This window comes from Meles meles, chromosome 12 (assembly GCF_922984935.1).
Source record: "Meles meles chromosome 12, mMelMel3.1 paternal haplotype, whole genome shotgun sequence".
Lineage (NCBI taxonomy): Eukaryota > Metazoa > Chordata > Mammalia > Carnivora > Mustelidae > Meles > Meles meles.
Genome location: NC_060077.1, coordinates 42,485,937 through 42,505,339, shown reverse-complemented (window position 1 = coordinate 42,505,339; position 19,403 = coordinate 42,485,937). Strand labels below are relative to the sequence as shown.

The window sequence follows — 19,403 nt, the reverse complement described above, 5'->3', positions numbered from 1 at the left end:
GACCAGTAGCCCCGGTGAGTCATAGCCTTCTTAAGAGCTAGGCACAAATATTGAAGTCAGGATGTTGAGAACATTGGGCTTACTAATTTGCAAGGCAGGGCTATTGCTTCCAGAAGGGAATGTGATCAGGATTTCACGGCTCATTTTCCCGGTCTTTCCAGCAGGTGCTGTTGAGTCATCCATGTACAGAAGTGACTGCCCTGGTTGTTTCATCTGTTAGGATTAAATTTCCACTTGTTCCATCACTTTATGAAGTGATTTCTACCATTGACTCAGATATGTCACTTCCTCTAGGACTTAGGGATTTTTTTTTCAATGTTTGTAACATTGTGTATGTTTTTCAAAATTTGTCCCAGCCAGTCTGCAGGTTTTCCTGGATTGAATGGATTGTTTACAGGAGGGGAAGATTCGGGGCCCAAGGTCAGGGTTACCAAATTATATAAGGTTTCCTGTTTGGGCAGTTGGTCTACCAACCTCTCAGGTTAGTGCAGACTGGGGCTTGCCAAAGGACATCATGCCTACGAGGCCTGGGGCTAAGGATGGTGCCAGGAGCGGGGAAGGAAATTTTTCTTTTAAGCTTCTCATCGGCTAGCTTTCATTTCTTGTCAGATGTCAATTCCCAGCGATACTTTCCTATAGTTCTCTGTAGGTGATTTTTTTTTTTTCTGACTAGGAATTCTGAGAGAGGAATTTAGTTAAGGATGTAAGAACCAGTAGGTCAGGCATTGTGGTCCGTTCTGTTCACAATGACCGCAGTGCCTGGAATGGGCGTGGCACATGGGACTACCACAGTAAAGTATTTTTTTTTAATTAATATATAATGTATTATTTGTTTCAGGGGTACAGGCTTGTGATTCATCAGTCTTACACAATTGGCAGTGCTCACCATAGCACATACCCTCCCCAATGTCCATCAACCAGCCACCCCATCCCTCCCACCGCCCTTCTACTCCAGCAAACCTCAGTTTGTTTCCTGAGATTAAGAGTCTCTTGTGGTTTGTCTCCCTCTCTGGTTTTGTCTTGTTGATTCCGCCCCCCCCCCCATCCTCTCTCTTGTTTATCAAATTCCTCGGATCAGCGAGATCATATGATAATTGTCTTTCTCTGATTGACTTATTTCGCTTAGCATAATACCCTGTAGTTCCAACCACCTCGTTGCAAATGGCAAGATTTCAGGTTTTTTGATGGATATATATATATATATATACACACACACACACACCACATCTTCATACATTCATCTGTTGATGGATATCTGGGCTCTTTCTGTAGTTTGGCTATTGTGGACATTGCTGCTATAAACATTGGGGTGCATGTGTCCCTTTGAATCACTACATTTGTATCTTTGGGGTAAATACCCAGTAGTGCAAGTGCTGGGTCATAGCTCTATTTTCAGCTTTTTGAGGAACCTCCACACTGTTTTCTAGAGTGGCTGCACCAGCTTGCATTCCCAACAGTGTAGGAGGGTTCCCCTAGTAAAATACTTGTTAAAATGAAGGACTGAAGAAATGAGAAGAGAAGAAATGAGAAGACATTTCCTGGAGAAAAAGGAAAAAGGACTACTAATCTGGAAAGGGAGTCACCAGGGTAGAAGTGAAATGAATACTCAACAAAGCCATTCTCTGTGACATTGGATATTACAATCGAATCTCATGTCACCAGTGCCCACTTCTGTTTGGCATTGGCCAAGGGCTGGCCGAGTGCAATTGTAATTGGCCAGCTTTCGCCATGAGCTAGTATGCAAAAGCACAAACTAATATCACCTGATTGGTTGGTCTGGTGGATTATTCACCCAACTTCCTACATTCTTCTGTTTGGCTTTACCCATGGGCCCTGGGCAAATGGCCCAATGAGGGGCCTGTGATGCTAACTGCCCATTTCCCGTGCATCTGCCTTTCTTTGCCCTCTTATTATTCTGCTATTCTCTGCTTGCGCAAGATGGATATCTGAGAGCCAAGAACTTTCTTTACCTCCTGGTCTTATTTCATGAGAATTAGTGGCACCTGCGCAATGGGACCTGGAGCCTGGAATACAGGGAAAGATCTGGAATGGAACCACACAACCAAACAGGACTCTTCTGCCAGGTTATTTGGTGTCAGGTAAACAAAGTAGAACTCAAGCCTACCTAACCCCGGGTCTGTTTGGAGTAGCTGACGGTCGATGGGAGCAGGGTTTTCAGGCACAGATTGCCAGCTTGTCCTGCTTGAGAAAGCGAGTTGGCTGTGTAGGCAGTGACCTATGCGCAAACCAGCGTATGTCACAAGTCCAGTCAGGCTAAGTCCTAACTGAAACTTCCAGCTGGATGTGTTGGTAGCGAGTGGGGTAGTGAGTGGGGACTCACTGTTAGACTCTTCTGGGCTTTGGAGAGAGGGCAGGGCTATCAAAGCTGCTGCTTCTGCCGCCCTTATGGACCGAGGGTCTGCAGGGAGGGCTTGGCCTGGAGCAGAAGCTTTGCACAAGGCAAGCTCAAATCCCCCCAACCCGGGAAAACAGGATGTGTGGGGAAGTGAAGAAGAAAGAAAATGCATCCACCATTCCTTCCTGTTGGTTTCAGCATGATGAGGAATAATTATCCGGGTCTGGATAGCAGGGCATGTGGGAGGCCACAGGACGCCCTGGTGTGTGTAGTTAGGCAGTTAATTATTCATCCCACTCCATTCCTCTTTCCTCTCTGAAACCCCCCTTTTCAAAGGAAAAACAGGAAAACTGACTGGGTTAATCTGTAGAACACAGTTTCTGTTAGCCCCCTCAGCCCAGGAAGGAGACCAGCCCACTACTGAGTCTCAGATAACTGAATCAGCACTTAAAATGACACCTCCTTATCCAGCTGTGTCCTTGACAGATGACACAGATCTAGAGAAGGACCTGTCCACGTGTCCCCAGGCCTCTCTGTCCATACCAAGCTCCAGACAGGACTTTGGTCCACCAATCAGTGTTTACAGTTGGTAGGGAAAGGGCCCCTTAAAGATTGCATTATAAATTCTATTTTACAGTTGGGTTTTTGTCATTTGGCAAAAATGTAATAAAAATAACCTAGGAAACTGAAGAGGCCCTCACTAAAATGGTATCAATTTACTCTCCCTGCCCCCACCAACGTCCACCTTTACTGTGTTCAAGAGAGCCAGGCACTGTTCCTGGAATCCCAATTCCACAAGTCATGAGGGGGCTGGAGAGTGGGCAGCCAAGGTTCTCCAGGGCAGGGTCTGACTGGAGCCTTGACTTCTTGCACTTCGAACCTCCACTTAGATTTGAAAGAGTTGCCTTTTGTCATTAAGATTCTCCTTTGAACTCATATAAGAACCTTAGCTGAATTTTAAAAGCCCTTATCTGACTTTCCTGGTTGAATGTCTTTGGAATTCAGAACTTTTGGGGATTGTAGAAAGCTAATACATCTGACATTCCCTGGGGGTCTAGGGTAGTGCTTCTTGATCACCGACTCTAACCTGTTTGCATGCGGAAAGAGGTAGCACAGCCCCACTGCAAGCAGTTCCAAGGTCAGGTTTTGGCCAATGGCTTTCAGAATTGCAGATGAAGGAATGATGTTTCTCTGTCTCTTTGGAAGCCTTGGAGCGGTAGGACTTTCTCTTTCAGAGGCATCTCTGGCCCTGTCCTGAGCTTTGTCTTAACCAAGCCTATGGAGAGGATTGGGGGGGGGGTGGTGGATGGCTGGTGAGGGGTGGTGGCAGACTCTGTGTTGTAGGTGGGCAAGGTTTCCATATGTTTAAGGAAGAGAGAAATCCAAGGTCAGGTTTGATGCTACTCCTGACATCGTCTCTCTTTATGTTGGAGTTCTGGGCGTTCATTAGTTTCACACACTGTATTCAGAAACATCTTGTTCTGGTTTTTGTGAAAATGGTAATTGGGTTGTTCGTAGGGGGGCTTTCGAGTAACCTTTCCCCACAAGGTGGGATGATGTGTACATAAACTACGTGGGATAGTCTTACGTGTTCTTGAAGAGAAACACCTCATATTTGCGAGTTTATGTGGATGTGTTTTCATTCATCTTTTCCATCATTCTCATTATGACCCCCTGCCCTCAGGCTATAATTGCTTTCCCATAAAATAAATAAAACCAACATTCTTCTTCTTGACCCACCATAATTTGTACTCACAGGAGGGTGGCTCTGTGCGAGGTCCAGGCTGGGCGCCATGCTGAGTACAGGCAGCTTAGGACACTGCCCTAAAAGTTTCTCTGCAAAAGCACTCTTGACTCGCTGGAGCCCTACCTAGTATACACAGTTTAAGAATTCTCTCTTTTTTTTTTTTTTTGTGAAGATTTTACTTATTTATTAGAGAACACAAGCAGGGCAGAGGGAAAGGCAGAGCAGATTCCCTGCTGAGCAGGTAGCCGACATGGGGTCTCCATCCCAGGACCCTGGGATCATGACCTGAGCTGAAGGCAGCTGCTTAACCAACTGAGCCGCCCAGGCGCTCCCCAAATTATTTTCAAAATGCACATTTTACACTGCATTTCCAACCCCGGAGAGAGGAGATAATCCATGTAAGAGCTGGAGTTAAAGAATAAACCGAGGTGCAGTTAGGTATGTTAGTGAACAGACAGATGGAGATGAAGCAAATTTCAGGGTCTAAAGCATCCCACCTCCGGCTGATGTAGGTAATGTTCTCCTTTTCAAAAAGAACCAGAGAAAGTAAAGGCAGAATGATTTTGTTACTCGATTTCTGATCATAGGTGAAAGATTTAGCCAAGTCTCAGTTTTTTGAAGAGGCAACTAGACCCACAGCAAACCTACGAAGCAGAAGATGTTAATACAGTCTGTGTGTTATGTGCTTGGGGCTGGGGGTTTGTAATTTACACCGGTTGTAATTGACATAGCAGTACAACTGCGGAGAGGGCAAGGTGCAAGAATGCGGAAAAACTAGAGGAAACCAGCGCCAGTGTTTGGATCGAAAGTAACTACCAATAAAGACAGGGAAATGGATTACAGAGAAGGGAAGCATTTGGATGGCCGCTGCTCAAAGATTCAGGCGGTTTGCAGTTGCTGATACCTAGTCGGGTCTCCAGATAAAAGCAAGACTTGTCACCCTCAGGCACCTGGCTGAGAGGTAATAAAACAGTTGCCTTATCTCCTAAGGGTGGAGTTAGTCGAACCTCTGTGGTAATTATAGTAAACTGAAATTGCCTGTCATTTACAAAAAAAAAAAAAAAAAGAGGGCGAAAGGAAAAGGCTTAAGGCAGGAAACTGTTGCCCTCTTTGGATTTTAAAAAACAAAACAGCCAGGAGTTTTCCTGGGAGTGAGAAAAAAACAGCCTGGCCAGGCTGCCCTCTCCTGGGGGTAACAGGATTGCTGACAGCTCAGGTCCACGTGAAGGTCTAGAAAAGAGGCTCAAGCTGATGAAAATCCAAGAAATCTTCTTAGGAGTCTTCCTTTCTAAATGTAAATGACTGAATCAGTGCTTTGCTAAGGAGGGAAGGAAGTCACAATCACACCGAGTGACTCATTCAGAGCTGTTAGCTCAGGCAGTTGGATAAAAAGTTTTAGCAAAAGCAGCAACAAATCTACTTTAAATACTAGCACAGTAAGGAGATTCCTCTCTTTCAGACTGAATGCCATCTGCACAAAAGAGCTCCTGTTGACATCTCATTTACAATCTCCCCCAGGACACAGACAAGACCATTTCAATAAACCCGGCTCAGAAACACCTATTGTTCGAAATCTTCAACTAGCCACAGGCTACCACCACTCCCTATTGTTTTGTAAAAGAAAAGATTTAGAAGGAGAGAGATTGCCACTGTGGAAGCTCTGAAAAGAGGAAGGAAAAAAGTCCCTTTGACCCGATGCTGTCACAGAGCGTGAGTGAAGAATTAATGGATTTCCATTTTTATAAGAAGTGCCTAAGAAATGCCTGTTAAGTTTCTGAACTGGGGATGGGGAATTCTAAATTCGATGCCAACTTTGTGCGTATAGAAGCGAACTCCTGCCAACGGGTTTGCTAAATGAAATGCCATAGGCTATACTTACCCTATTCTCAGCCCTACAAAAGCCCTGTTAGCACCAATAGCAGAGCACCAGGTGAGTCTTTGATCTGGGCTGTTGCCCTGGGAATTAGAGCTGGACTGTCCTTTCCAAGTAGAATTTTCAGGCTCGGAGCCCACTCCTCCCTGTTAATGATTTCTTTTTTCCATCGCTCCGTTTTGCTCCCTCTTTTTTTTTTTTTTTTAAAGATTTTATTTATTTGGCAGGCAGAGATCACAAGTAGGCAGAGAGGCAGGCAGAGAGAGAGGAGGAAGCAGGCCCGCTGCTGAGCAGAGAGCCCGACGTGGGGCTCGATCCCAGGACCCCGGGATCATGACCTGAGCCGAAGGCAGAGGCTTTAACCCACTGAGCCACCCAGGCGCCCCATTGCTCCCTCTTTTAGTAAAAGTTGAACACTCTCTGGAGTTATGTAATGTCCTTAGATAGTTTTTCTTCGCTATGCTTCAAATTCAGGGATACATTTGTGTTTACCCCCAAAAAAGGGGCCCTCTTCATCTGCTCCTTATCTTGACCCTTGTAATACGTCTTGCAGTTAACCTTACCTATCTCTGCAAATGATCCCTTTATCTATCCAGAGCTCAAGCCCACACAGGGCATTATCTCTAATTCCTTTGAGTCTGCTCGCCTCTTAAGTCCATCTGGAATCCTTCTACCTCCTGCACGCCAGCTTTCTGCTTTCCTAGATGCTGTTACAATACTCCCCTCCTGAGGATCACAGCAACTTCCTAACTCATGGTTTCTCTAACCACCAGTTGTGACTTATTCAGGGGTCATGAAACCAATTGAGGCAGGTCATGCAGTTTCACCACTTAAAAAATGAAATAGATTAGAAAATGTGAGATTGCGTCAGACAAAGGAAAAAGTCCTGTTTCTTGAGACTCGTTTCAGTTTGTGTGTGCATCCGGATCTCTGTACATTCTGGGCAACAGGTAAAAATGGATTTTGTTTGCCACGATATTCCCAGAAATACTTTTCTGATTGCTCTCACTGGGTCTGCCTGATGCCTGCTTCAGGATCCTGCTTCACTGCTGGATACACTTAGAGCAAGGGTTGAAGACACTGAACAGAAGCTGTCACTCTCCAGCCGACAGGTCTGCCCACAAGAGAGTCTCGAATGAAGTCTAGGGCTTTGGAGAGTCTCGAATGAAGTCTAGGGCTTTGGAGAGTCTGAGTAACTCGGCTTCCGCTCACTTTTCAGAAGGGCCTTGGAACTCTGCATCTTCCTGACCGCTTTTACTCTTCATTATTAAAACCATCAAGTTCCTGGGATAGTTAAAGGGACTTAGAAAATAAAACAGCCTCCATAATGGATTCCTGCCCAGGCAGGTCCAGACATTTAAAGGAATAGTCTTGCTGTTGTTTGCTATTATATGGAGAGATGTTAAGCTTTCCTTTTTATATTGGAAATGAAAAAGTAAAGAAATCTGCACATGCCGACGATCCCTGATAGTGGTCATTCCACGAAAGCCCACGGGACAGACACAACCTTCCTGAAGTTCCCAGCAAGCACATCCTTATCCCTTCCTTAGTGCTGGGGCCCTGCCACCACTCTGCATCTTGCTGGGAAGAGACGTGGCCTCAGTTCTTGCAACTCCTCCCCCAAAATCCCCTGCCAGAACTGCACTAAAAGAAGTCCCTGTTTTTTCGCCGGATGCCTTAAACTTCCTTATATTATGGAGTCTGGGTTTAGAGAACCTGCTCCATTAAGTGGAAGGGCTACAGAAATTTACCTTTTTAGGGAAAAGAAAAACAGCAATTTTAAATTCTGTAATTTAGAAGCCAGTGTGCTGCTTTTTTCCTTAAAGTGACTAGCAGTAGCTTGCCTCTGTTTGGCAGAAAATGTGACAGAAATTTACGATTAAGAAGAAATTGATGTGAATGTGCACTCTAAGTCACTGCTGTGATTCTGCACAAAACTACTATGTACTCTGACATCAAGCAGTTAGAGCCACGTGATGTGTGCTTATGGATGATTTTAACTTTATTCTTTGGGCTCTCAAAGGAGAGGGAGAAGCAGACTCCCTGCTGAGCAAGGAGCCCCAATGAGGGGCTCAATCCCAGGATTTATGACCTGAGCTGAAGGCAGCTCCTTAACCGGATGAGCCACCCAGGTGCCCCAGTTTTGAAGTAGATTTTATATGAATCCCACATTTAAAAAAAAAAATAATGAAAGTCTCTTAATATTGTTTGATATTGCACTGTCTTTAAGAGCTTAAGGACCATTGACCCATTAAACACTGAACACTGGCATAGGACTGATGTTTTCACACCTAACATCTTATCGTTTCCAGAATGCCATCTTCTTACATGTCTAATTGCCTGTGGGACACATTGCTGTTTGCTCTCTCATCACCACCCTCCTTGCCAACAGGACCTCAATGCTGTTAACTTTTCCAAGCAGCCATGACTTTTGAGGAAGTTGGTCCCTCCCCTAGATATGGAGGCTGAATCTTCATTGAACGGAGGTGTGATCATAATGATTCTGGGAAGGTTTGCCTCTCTATCATTAGATAGAATCATAATGATTCTGGGAAGGTTTGTTGTCAAAGCAACACAAGGCAAGGACATTGTTTTTGTTCCTCTGGACATTGTCATCAGCAAGAGATACCCTGAAGTGTGGCTGCCATCTGGGGACCCTGTGGCAGGGTCTGCCTGAGCAGACAAACCCGTACGGAGGATGACAGGTGGAAAGATGGCAGGAAGCTGGTTTGGATATATTCAATGGCTGCCTTACCTCTAGATTTGCTCTTATTTGAGAAAATGAATGCCTTTCCCATCTAAGTCACTCTGATTTTATTTATAAAATTTTATTTGCTTATTTATTTATTTGGCTTGGTCTTATGCAGATGAATTTATATATGCTAAGCATCATGCTTGCATGAACACTCCTGTTCATTCATCAAGATTCACTTCATTTATGTTCCATTAGTAGCTCCTACATATCTTTATCGTAAAACTCACCACAGGGGTGCATGAGTGGCTCAGTTGGTTAAGCATCTGACTCTTGGTTTCAGCTCAGGGTCATGAGATTGAGCCCTGCATTGGGCTCTGTGCGGGGTGCAGAGCCTGCTTAGGACTCTCTCTCCCCCCCCCCCCCCGCCCCGTGCTCTTGCATACTCTCTCAAAACAAAACAAAAACCCAAAAAACTCATCAGACTTTGCTTGTTACAGCACTTCTCCAATGCTCTTGTATGAGAACGAGGAAAGTTAGTGATCAGGCAGATCTTTGTTTACTACTCTGTTTACTTGTTGAATTAAATGATTCTTTTTTAAAAGATTTTATTTATTCATTTGAGAGAGATAGCACAAGCAGGGGAGAGCCAGAGGGAGGGGGAGAAGCAGACTTCTAGCTGAGCAGGGAGCCCAAAGTGAGACCCAGGACCCTGAGATGATGATGACCTGAGCTGAAGGAAGAGGCGCCCCAGGTGAAATGATTCTATATGACAAATTCTATTACATAAGATATCACCAGACCAAAATTTCTCCATTTCAGAAAGGCTCTCAGCCTTGGTGGCCCAACTTCTGTCCATAGTAGTATGGTGATTTGGAAAAGGTAGTTCTTCAAAGCCAGCCAGAACTGGTGCAAATCCTGACCTGCCAATTACAGGCTACATGACCTCATATGGTTCAACTTTTTTGACCCCTGTTTTTTCATCTGCTGAGTTAGGGCAATGACATTGATGATCTTATAGTGTAATGAGATGAATGAGGAAGTTAGTGTAGGGTGACACAGTGTGGCATTTCTCTCTGACACACAGAAAGTAGGCTCTTTTGCCTTTTCTTCTCCTCCTCCATTATTGGACAGCAAAATTCAAATATAACAAAAACCATCTTGAAAACTTCCCAAGGGAGGAAATTCTATACTTTTCAGATGTTTGGGTTTCCATAACATGAAGGGCCCGGTACAAATGTTACAGGCATGAGCACACATTTTCAGATGCCTCTCCCTCGTGTGTAATATTAAAACTTCATCTTATCACTCTGGGCTCAACTCATAAATTCCTTCACTGCCCAGTTTCAAGCAGTCACCCATGGCAGCCCAGTAGCCACCTACGAATAGGAGATGCACAGAGAAGATGTAATTGACCGTGAAGGCATTGTATCTTTTATAAGCTAGACATGCTTTCCAAGGATGAGGAGTTGTCCCTCACGCATTCTGTTCTTCAGCCGAGTCCTCACCAGTCTTCTGCCATTGAACCCCATCCCAGCAGCTCTACAGCCTCCAGTTGGGGCTGTCTCCTGAGGGCCTGCACCCCTCCACCCTCTCCCACTCATTCAAAGTATGACTAGCCCAAGCCTCTGCTATCTTCAACTTTGGAAGAGGCAGAAATTGCCATGAATTTCTCATGTCTTGTGGGATAGATCCCTGTCAGTGGTTTAAAACTTTTTCATACTCTCTAGAGTTCAGAAAAGACAAAAACAAAAACAAAAGCACTTGCAAGTATATTTCCCTTTGCCTTCATAGCCAGCACTCATGATTTCCAGCCAGAAAGGGTAGGAGGGCAGGATATGAATGGGACCTGCTTACTCTAAGTTCAAATACTTGAAAACTTAAAGTTGCAGACCCTCTCCAAGCTCTGTTTAAGGCCTATCAACTAGATTTCCTTAGTTCACTATAGTAATAAGGTAGAATACCATCCCGAAAATTATCCACTTCAATTACTAGAAATCTGTTAAACAACCACTTCTCTGCTTTCCGTATCTGAGAGACAATTTTGCATGATGTTTCAAAATGTAAGTTTTAGAGGCAGACATTGATTTAAAAGTGTGTCACCTAGGGAAGGTTGTTTACTTTCTTTGAATATCAGTTTCTGGGGCGCCTGGGTGGCTCAGTGGGTTAAGCCTCTGCCTTCGGCTCAGGTCATGATCTCAGGGTCCTGGGATCAAGTACCGCATCGGGCTCTCTGCTCAGAAGGGAGCCAGCTTCCTCCTCTCTCTCTCTCTGCCTACTTGTGATCTCTCTCTCTGTCAAATAAATAAACCAAATCTTAATAAAAAAAAAAAAAGATGAATATCAGTTTCTTACTGTGTAAAATGAGGATTAGAACACCTTCCAGAGAAGGTTGTTGGAAGGATAAAATGAAGTAATATATGAGAAATGCTCAGCACATTTCTTTGACACATAGTAAGTGCTGAATAAGTAGTATACATTAACAGCAACAATAATGTCAACAATTTCATAAGCGAAATCCCTTCCTTTTCTCTTAGCAGCTACTGAGCCAGGTGCATCCTATGCAAAGAGCCTGTGTGACACTCCAAAGTGATAGTTCCACGGGAAGGTAGTCAGATTATGCCATCCATCTCCATGACAACCACGCTTCTCATTTATTTTGTCCAGTGCCAGGTAGGTGGTATGTGATGAGAACAAAACTGAACCTTAGGCTAAAACTGTCATTCAGTATATTCACTAGCAGTACCCCTGCCAGGGATGCCCTCAAATTTTGGATTTCATGTGGCCTTTATTTATTTTTAAAGATTTTGTTTATTTATTGGAGAGAGAGAGAAATCACAAGTAGGCAGAGAGACAGGCAGAGAGAGAGGGGGAAGCAGGCTCCCTGCCTAGCAGAGAGCCCCATGTGGGGCTTGATCCCAGGACCCTGAGATCATGACCTGAGTGGAAGGCAGAGGCTTAACCCACTGAGCCACCCAGGCGTTCCTTCATGTGACCTTTAAATTCATAGTTTCAGTCATAGAAGTACTTCTGAAACACTGACCATCTCAGACATATTTTCATTTTTAGTTATTTCCCAGGGACAAAATAAACAAAGCCAAAGATATCTCAATGTCTGTCATTTAGTCCATTTTGCTATTACTAACAAAAGAGAGATTAGATTAGATTAGAAAAGATTGTTGAGAAAAAAAATTTGAGCTTAAGTGAAGTGTGGTAGCACTATCCTATAAGCACTATCCTATAAGTGGTCTTGAATATAAAATCAAACCGGGGCATCTGGGTGGCTCAGTTGAGCCTCTGACTTTGGCTCAGGTCATGATCTCAGGGTCCTGGAATTGAGCCCTGCCTGGGGCTCCCTACTCAGTGGGGAGCCTGCTTCTCCCTCTTCCTTTGCCTCTCCCCTTGCTTGTGCTCTCTGTTTCTCAAATTAGTAAATAAAAAACTAAAAAAAGAAACAAAACCAACCTAAACTTTCTCAGGAAAAAACAGGTTGGCATTCTAGAGAATTTTATAATAATATGTAGAATGGGACCATAACTATAAGATAGTTGTTACAGTAAACATGAAAGGCAGCAGGTGTGAAAGCCCTGTGTAAATTGCAAAGTGCTCTGCAGATGTTGTAGTAGGAACAACAGCAGTAGTCCTAATGATTGTTACCTTTTTGGGAGCCAGTTGAGTAAATTTTCCAAACCACAATTCTTCCTGGAGCAGCATAAATTGAGTTCGCCTTTGGCTAATGTTGAGTTGGGGTTCTGGGGATAATTTTATAAAATTTGCATGAAATTGCAAATTCAGGTAAATAGGAGGGGGGAAATGCCATAAAAATTAGTAGGGCCAAAAGGAATGGGCTCTAGTCATCAAATTGCATACTTCCTCTCCCACCCACCTCAAAACACTCACAATATTTGATATAAAAATAACATGGCAACAAATAGCTGCATGAAAAAGAAATAGTTCTTCCAGTATTGATAGGGTAAAGCTAAGTGGATTTTAAAAGTGATGGGAATCAAACAAAACTTGGAGAGGAGATAGAAAATAATTTTTCATATGCTGCATAGAGTTGATAGCTTTGGTGGTTTTGAATAAATGAGTAAAAGAGTTGGGATTGGTGGGTCTAATGTTATCATGGTAAGTGCTAGTTGGGGGTCTCTAGTTTCTTGAATAGAAACTTGCTTCTATGGAATAGATAGAATCCAGAGGCACCTAATAAAAGGCTCTAGGATGCCCCTTTGTGAATTTGGAGCAAGGAGGAGAGCTGAGTCTTGAGCAGATAAGCTTTGAGGGGAGTTGTTGGGGAATTGGCCTTGGCAATAGCCAGGTGACGAGAGAAAAAATCCAAGGGAGACGTTGGTAGATGGGAGGCAGTTGGAGTGGAGCTAGCTAGTCTGAGCAAAGGGAAAGGGAGGTGATGGGTAAGGGGATGCCAAGAAAACATTTTTCTTTGCTTTCTGAGGCAGAGGCATCTTTGAGCACAAATGTATGAAGTAGGTAAAATTTCCTGTCTTTCTCCGCATAGCTAAAGGGAGATCTGCTGCTACCCTGCTCTTTCTCACTCACTCAATTCCACATTTTCTAGATTCTCTTTCACCCTTCTTTGAGGAGGGTGAAACTCTTATCGAGTCTGATAAATGCATTGGATTTTTGGAAGAATTTTTGCGAACATTTCTTTCCTCCAGAATAATAAAAACTATTTTAAAAGAGATTCTCTGGGGCACAAGGGTGGCTCAGTTGGTTAAGCATCTGCCTTGGGCTCAGGTCCTGATCCCAGCATCCCGGAATCGAGCCCTGCATCAGGCTCTCTGCTCAGCAGGGAGCCTGCTTGCCTTCCTCTCTCTGCCTGCCTCTCTGCCTACTTGTGATCTCTCTCTCTGGCAAATACATAAATAAATATATCTTTAAAAAATAAATAAAAGAGGGGCGCCTGGGTGGCTCAGTGGATTAAGCTGCTGCCTTCGGCTCAGGTCATGATCTCAGGGTCCTGGGATCGAGCCCTGCATCGGGCTCTCTGCTCCGCAGGGAGCCTGCTTCCTCCTCTCTCTCTGCCTGCCTCTCTGCCTACTTGTGATCTCTCTCTCTGTCAAATAAATAAATAAAATCTGTAAAAAAAAAAATTAAAAAAAAAAATAAAAGAGATTCTCTATAAAGTCTGCCTTAATTCCAAGGAGTGTCTCAAATTGGGAATTTCCAGCACCTCTAATAGACCTATTGTGGCCACAACCACTGTTCTGTCACTCTTAAATCATAATAAGGCCTGGAAAGGGAAGAACTACATTTTATACTTTATCTGTGTAGGCATGGAATTGTGCTAAGTACTTTTTCTATATGATCTTCATTCCATTTTACAGATGTGGAGATGGAGGTGAGGTTCAGAGAGGCCAGTAACCTGCCAGAGGTGGATGCAACTGTATGGTCCATCTGACAGGTGAGGAAGCCTTTCTATCAAGAGTTGTAAAGATTTGGGGCACCTGGGTGGCTCAGTTGGTCAAGAGTCTGCCTTTGGTTCAGGTCATGATCTGTGGATCCTGGGATCCAGCCTGGCATTGGGTGGAGGGTGGTCACTTCTCAGTGGGCAGCCTGCTTCTCCCTCTCTCTCTGCCCCTCCTCCTGCTTGTGCTCTCTCTCTCTGTCACAAATAAATAAAATCTTAAAGGAAAAAAGAAAAAAAGGCCTTGTGGACCATGCAGTCTCTGGTCCCGAACACTTGATTCTGCCATTGTGGTAAAGCCGGAGACATAATGCAAATGAGTGGGCGTGGCTGTTTTGGAGAGGGGAGCCGGCTTTGGTCTGAGGGCTTAGCTGGCCAACCCGTGTTCTGGAACTTCGCCACTTAACTGTCGGAAGATACGGAGTCCAGTTCCCCTTCCTTTGAATCTGGGAGGTGTGTGTGATTTGTTAGTGACAGAGGGAGTGTGAAGGCAGTGACACTGTATGAACTCTGAGGCTAGATATGAAAAGGCGATGCTATTTCTACCTCTCTCCCTGGGCAGCCACCTGCCTGAAGCCAGCCCTGAGCCACAGCGGAGCCGTCCAGTTGCCCCAAGGCCGAAATCTGTAAGGCAGCCCACACCAGCCACGTGGAAAGATCACATGGAGGAGCCTTGAGGCTATTAGAAGAGAGAGATGGTCAGCTAGCCCCCAGTTGTTGGAGCCCCCACCGGACTGCAAGCCTGAGAGAGCCCCTGAACCAGAACCACCCAGCAGGAGGTCTTCCCAGATTCCTGGCCCTTACAAACAGGACTGACAAGATGATTGCTGTTGTTTTAAGGTACTGAGTTTTTGGGCGACACGTTACATGGAAATGAACAAAATATTGCCCCCAAACTAGAGAGTAGCAGGTAAGGGGTTAACCTAGGTTAGCCTGACCTCAGCCATGCGTTTTTTCCATTATATGATTGCTTCCAGCAGCCTTTTTGAAAGTGGGGGGAAGAGCTGTGCTAAAATATGTATCACACACAGTTTCATGTTAACTATTTTTAAGTGTACAGTTCAATAAGTACATTCACATTGTTGTGCAGGTAGTCTCCAGAACTCTTGTCATGTCCCAAAACTGAAGCTCTATAATAAACCAACAACTTCCCATCCTTCCCTCTCCCCCAGCCCCTGGCAACTGCCATTATACTTTCTATCTACGTGAATTTGACCATTCTAGGTCCTTCGCGGAAGTGGAATGATACAGTATTTGTCTCTTTTGGGACTGGCTTATTTCCTTATAAGCCTGTGTGTGTGTCCTTATATATTTATATATTTTAAGCCTATGTTGGTTAGTGAGTCTGACCAGCAACTAGCAAAGGTTTGTCAAGGAGAAGTGTCAGAGATTCCAGGTACTGTAAGTCACATACTCAACATGTCCCAGGAAGGACCTCACAAGGGCACTTACTCTTAACAATGACAGTTCACAGTGCCCTGCCTCTAAATGGCTTTCAAGAAGGAGGAACCTGGGAATCAAGAATAAGATAAGGCTGTTTGGTTTGTTTCAGCTTGTGCGGGGTTTGACTTCCCTCTCAGATCCAGCCTCGAGAATGAAATCCCTTCCTCTGACACAGCCCTTTCACAGCATCAAACACACACACTCTGTGTCTGCTCCTTGATTTCCTCTGTGTTGGTGGTGTGTAGGGACTGGGTGGACTTTCTGTGATTAGCTGTGAATTATGTATCAAGCAAAAAACGGGTTGCAGGGAGTTGGCTCTGGGGAAGGTACGTGGGCCTTAAATGCTGCTGCTTGCTTACACAGACTAAGACTAGCCCCTTTGGGGGCTACTTTGACCCACTCTGCCTTCCTCCCATCCCTAATCTAAGACCAAAAGGCAGTTCTGGGCTGAGGTGCACTCTTAGAGTCAACAGCCTAGCTTGCTTCTCCCTGACCCTCACGCCCACCTAGTAAACTTGTGGAATCTCCCAGGGTCCCAACCCACTGTGACGGGCTGAACTGTGTCTCCCATTCCCACCCCCAAATTCATATATGGAAGTCCTAACTCTCAGGACATCAGAACAACTGTATTTGGATACAGGGTCTTTAAAGGGGTGACTAAGTTACAATGAGGTCATTAGGGTGGGCCTGAATTCAATAAGACTGGTGTCCATATAAGAAGAGAGAGAAGCAGGGCCACCTGAGTGGCTCAGTGGGCTAAGCATCTGCCTTTGGCTCAGGTCATGATCCCAGGATCCTGGGATTGAGCCCCGCATCGGGTTCCCTACTTAGTGGGGAGCCTGCTTCTGCCTCTCCTCTGCTGGGTCCCCTGCTTATGTTCTCTCACTCACTCTCTTTCTCAAACACATAAATAAAATCTTAAAAAAAAAAAAAAAGAAGAAGGACTAGGGGCACATGTTCACAGAGGAAGGACCATGTGGGGCCACAGGGAAAAGGGAGCCATCTGCAAGCTAAAGAGAGGGACCTCTGAAGAAGCAATCTGCCCCCACCTTGACCTTGGACTTCCAGCCTCCAGAACTGCTAGAAAATAGGTTTCTGTTTAAGCCACCCCATCTGCCATTTGTTATGGCAGTTTCAGCAAATTAATACACACACCAACAGAAATTTCAGAGTCTTGAGGTTGGGACCTCAGCCCAGAAATTCTGAAGGTAATAATCAGAAATTCAAAAGGCAAGAAAGCCTTTTAATTTAGTTCCTCTTTCTTCATCTTTCATAAGTGGTCTGCAAGCAGGTTTGGAAGGTGGTGCTGGTGACTGAGCCTGGAGTGAACAAGGCAGTGGGGCCACCGGAGTCCTGGCTCAGAAGAGGAGGCACTGTGGCTCTAGATTCTAGAACGTCTGGCAAGTATGGGGAGACTTAGTTGGTCTTTGGGGCATGGTCTTAAGAGGCTCATCTTGATGGGCACTTCACTAACTCCTTCCCTCTTGTTCTTTATTACCAGGAAAGTAAGAAGGATTGCATCACACAGATCCCAACACTGTTTTAGTGTTCTTTTTGGGGAAAGGTGATATGGGATGGGAGGGACACCTGCTGTCTAGACAGGTGGTAGGGTGGGTGGGGAGATAGAATAATTGTCTCCAAATTCTGAATCTTTTTGAAATCTGTGAATGCGTTACCTTACACAGCAGTGGGGACTTGGGCGACGTGATTAAGTTAAGGATCTTAAAATGCAAGAGGACCCTGGATTATCTAGGTGGCCCCATTGTAATCACAAGGGTCCTTATAAGAGGGAGGCAGGAGGGTCAGGGTCAGAGAAGAAGGTGTGTTGGTGGGCATCCTGCTGGCTTTGGAGATGCATCGGCCCTAAGGCCAGGAATACCAGCAGCCAAGCAGCTTCTAGAAGCTGGAAGAGGCAAGGAAGTGGACTCTCCCCTACGGCCTCCACAGTGGGCAGCCCTGCCCACCCATTTTAGACTTCTGACTGCAAAGCTGTAAGATGATCGGTGTTAAGTCACAAGTTTGTGGTAACTTGTTACCATGGGAAACCAGTCCACGTGGTGGGAGTGGAAGTCCTTGGCAAGAGGGGCTATCATGTATAAAGGGTCAGTGGTAAGTGCCCCGTGATGAAATGACAGACAAAGTTAAAGCTTCCATCCCCTAAATCACTTCCATCCTCTAAAGTGATTCTCTAGGTGGTCTCCCAACCCAACTGGGAACTGTGGTTCAGACTCTCCAGCCACACCCCAGAAACCCCCCTGGGTGGGCCCCGTGAGAGCTTCAGGTGGCTCCAATGCACAAGAAGTTTCACGCAACGTGGGCTGGTTCTTCAGAAGTGACGGGTACTTGGGGACCCTCAAAAGTGGGTGTGGTCCTGTTGAATCTACACTTAGATTAGTTATTTCGTGATTTATGCTTGGCCTGGAATCTGGGAGGGATGGGCAAAGTTCTCAACTCCAAGATGGGGTTTGCAGGGGGAATGTGGGATGAGCGGAGCCCAGAGTTCAGCCTCCATGTCCCTACAGGTCCCCATCCCTTTCACATAGCCTGTGCCTGTGGGAAAGCTCGAGAATAAGGCTAGATCGTGGTGGCAGAGCCTCGCCTGGCCACTTACCCATGGGCCAGCCGGGTGTGGCAGAAGGGGTGGCTAGTTCCTGTCTACTCCTTGCTCGGTCCTGAACTGGCTAATTGGGGAAGTACTGGCTTCTGAAGGCCTGAGCGAGGTCATCCCTTCCAGCCACAGCCTAAAGTTTTGGAATCATGCAGACACCGATTTCAGTCCTGCTTCTGCTTCTGCCTCCTATTAGCTGGGTGATTTCAGGCTCTGAATCTCTCCGAGTCTCTGAACAGTGATGCACAAGTACTGATGCACAAGTACTTCTCCGATGGAGGTGATGAGAGATTTAGTGAAATAATCTGTGCAAAGGCCCTAGGGCAGGGCCTGCAACAAAGTAAATGCTTAGTGCTGTTGTTACTTATGGTCATTAAATGTAGTTCCTGTTGCTAATTGCAACGAATCACTATTATTTACTCCAGCCCTGATTTAGTCTGTTTCCAGGCTTCACATGTATTAGGGATCAGAGCACAAATTCACCTCTCTTGGAGGTTCTTCAAGGCTCTCTGACGAGGAAACATCACCTGTAAGGTGAGGCCAGTTTCTCAGCGCTTCCCAACTGCTGGAACTTTTCGCAACAGCTGGAGGATGGACATGGCTGGCCCTGAACTGGCTGTTCCCTGCCTCCCTCACCGTCTGGTCCAAGTGGCTCCGGTATTTTCCCTTCCTTCTCCTGGGGCTGGCCTCCAGAGCACCCTGACAGCTGCTGCCACATCCTGCTGCTTCAAAAGTGGAAGTAAGGTGCTTTCAGGACTTTTCTGGTTGAATGACAGCCTTAAGATGAAATCAATCAAATGCCATGCTTAGGGCAACCCAGGCTTTCCCCCTGTCATCTCTGCTCCTCCTTTCTCATGACACAGAAAAGGAGCCCAACCCATGTCCGTCTGCTTGATCGGGTCGCACCAGCCTTTTCTATGAACACAGTGGGCATTGGTGACCTGGGTATGAACGGTCCCTTTGTGAGTGGGGGTCTTGCTGGCAGACATGCTGCCAGTATGACAGGCCACTTTGTGCTTGACTGGGCCCCTGAGCGCGTGCAGGCTCTGAGGCAATTACTTTGGGGATCTGTCCCCCCATGGCAGATGGGGCATTGTTCCAGCTCCCTGAGGGGTCTGCTGGGTTTTCCACAGGCAGCCAAGTGACAGCATTCCAGGAAACCAGAGGGGCTCAGGAGCCTCTGGAATTTCGAGGGGAACATCCTGGCATAGCTGCGCACTTATTTCTGCCTTGTCCTTTCCTCTGAGCTCTAGGGCACT

General features: G+C 45.6%; 1 protein-coding gene and 1 long non-coding RNA gene across 25 annotated transcripts in view; one reads left to right on the top strand and one right to left on the bottom strand.

Moving 5' to 3' along the window:
• The window catches only part of DLGAP1 (DLG associated protein 1), a 906,793-nt gene that overhangs the window by 70,311 nt on the left and 817,079 nt on the right, over positions 1 to 19,403 (bottom strand). The gene's annotated exons all lie outside the window — the stretch shown is intronic.
• LOC123954193 overlaps positions 1 to 19,403 on the top strand; it is a 38,773-nt gene that overhangs the window by 1,631 nt on the left and 17,739 nt on the right. For 2 of the 3 annotated variants that reach the window (XR_006821043.1, XR_006821045.1), the window contains exons 2-3: positions 14,014 to 14,090; positions 14,656 to 14,933. This is a non-coding gene — a long non-coding RNA (uncharacterized LOC123954193). Of the gene's footprint in view, positions 1 to 11,216; positions 11,342 to 14,013; positions 14,091 to 14,655; positions 14,934 to 19,403 lie in introns of those variants that run through there. The other variant, XR_006821044.1, reaches the window with a different exon arrangement.